The sequence below is a fragment of the Echinops telfairi genome, unplaced genomic scaffold (genome assembly GCF_000313985.2).
Source record: "Echinops telfairi isolate 266 unplaced genomic scaffold, ASM31398v2 ScPeMD7_1;HRSCAF=3_0, whole genome shotgun sequence".
Classification (NCBI taxonomy): Eukaryota; Metazoa; Chordata; class Mammalia; order Afrosoricida; family Tenrecidae; genus Echinops; species Echinops telfairi.
Window position 1 is genome coordinate 84,008,589 of NW_022103896.1, and position 2,341 is coordinate 84,010,929.

A 2,341-nucleotide genomic window follows, 5' to 3' on the forward strand; every position below is an offset into this window, starting at 1 on the left:
TTTTCAATGCACTTTAGTCAGAGATATTTTTGATTACCCAATTACAATGACTCTTTGATCCATGTAGTTTTGTGCGCATGTGCCACAACCATGTGCTATTGTTTTTGTTGCTGTTGGTGTTTTGGTAACTGTTGATTTTATCAAATTTTCTGGTGTTTTAGCTACAATATACTAGTAGTAAGTAGTATTTGTGCAAAACTTTTTTTGAGGGTGAAAAAAGTAATTAAAGGAAAAGAAGAAAAAAATAGCTTCTAATGTAACTAATTATGTAATTCAATGTAGAAAGATTTCACAAAACAATTTGTGATAATATAATCTAACATATTATGCTTAAGCAATTCACAAATACTTATTTACACATATTCTATAGTTAAAATTGATGATAAACGTCATTAAGTATTCTGTATGACATGATATGTATAGGTGGAAGTCATGGGGGAGGGTAGGTGTGTAACAATCTGAGTTACTACACCAGATGACATCTACCCTATTGACACCACTGATAGTGGAGGCTGCCCTTGCTAAGAGAGTAGAAGCATATATTGCAGAAAGCCATAGAGGAGCAATTTTTCAGAGTGGCTGTATTTTGTAGTATCAAGCCAAGTAGATAGGGAGTTAATAGAATGTAGAAATTCAAGAAGAAAAGTGCCAAGACGGGCCAAATTCTCAAGTAGAGTAGTCATGCACTGGAGAGTAAAAGGAGATCAGAATGAGGGCTAATTATTAACTGTGGAGCAACTGGTGAGGATCGAAGTAACCGTCTCAGCAAACTGATGTAGGGAAGCTAAGTAAGTCCAGTCAGTCAGTCATTGCTTCTTCAATATGTTTCAAGTAAAAGGGAGAACTCGGGAAATTGATGGGAAGAAACCTTTTCAAATAGTTTGAATTTTAGTAAAGAAAAAACAAAACAAAAAACGTACTACAGTCCAGTAGATCCCAGCTCGTGGAGAGCCTTGAGGACAGAGTAGAACTCTCCCGGTGAGTTTCTGACACCACGACTCTTACGGGCGCAGAGAGCCTCTTCCTTCTCCCGTGGAGCAGCTGGTGGTGTCTGCTCATCTTGGAGCTAGCGGCAAAGGCCTAACTAACCACTATGGCCACCAGGGCTGATTAGTAAAGAAGTCCCAACAAATTAAATTTTACCAAGTAATTTTGGTTTTGAGAATTGTGTCAAATAAAAACACTCCTTTGAGCAGATGACAAGGTGTTTCAAATCTAGGGAATGCTGTTGATGTTAGGTGCCGTCGCGTCCGTTTTGACTCACAGTGACTGCAAGTGCCACCGTTCACTCCTATGTCATCCTCACAGTTGTTCTAAGCTGTCTTCACAGCTCCTAAGACACTTCAAAATTAACGTGGACATTTCTCTTGACATTTTAAGTTTGACCGATCTTCCCTCTAATTAAGGTGCTTTAAAGCTGTATTCCAATTTTTGAAGGGTTGGTTTTTTTTGGAATTTAATGTTTTAAATTTTATTTGAACTTTTCTAGTACTGTCATGAAACACATTTTAACATTTATTTTTAAATAGATTAACATTTTAAATTAGAATTGTGGTTTGTAGTGCTTTTTATCTTGCTGCACCTAAATGATTGTTACCTTTCCTGTGTTCAATCTTCATAAATTCCGGAGAGATTGAGAGGAGAGAATGGAGAAGGATATCATTGCTGACGTCAGATGCATCTTGACTGGACACAGAGAATATCAGAATGCTAGTTACCTGTGTTTTGTTGCCTGTATAAAGGCCTTTGATGTTAAGGATCATAACAAATTATGGATAAGGTTGGGAAGAATGGAATCTCATAGCACTTAATTGTGCTCATGTAGAACCAGCACATAGACCAAGAGGCTAAGAACTTAGAAAACTAAAGTGTGCCTGACCCAGGCCATGGTATTTTGAATTGCCTCATATGCATGAAAAAGCTGGAAATGAATAATATGGCTGTCTTTGAATTATGGTGTTGGTGAAGAATTTTAAATATACTGTAGACCTGGCGAAGCATGAACAGATCTGTCTTAAAAGAAGTACAGCGAGAATACACCTTAGACGTGAGGATGGGGAGATTTTATTTCACATACTTTGGACATGTCCCTAAAGAAGGACATCATGCTTGGTAAAGTAGAGGGGTCCTTCAAGAAGAGGAAAACTCTCAGTAAGATAGATTGACATAGTGGTTGCAACAATGGGCTCAAATATATAACAATTGTGAGGATGGAACAGGACTGAGCACAGTTCTATGATACGTAGGGTCATTATGAATTGTAACCAACTTGATAACACCTAGCAACAACATGGCTTACTATCCAGCTACTGACGTAGTCAGTGGACTGCTCTGGATGACA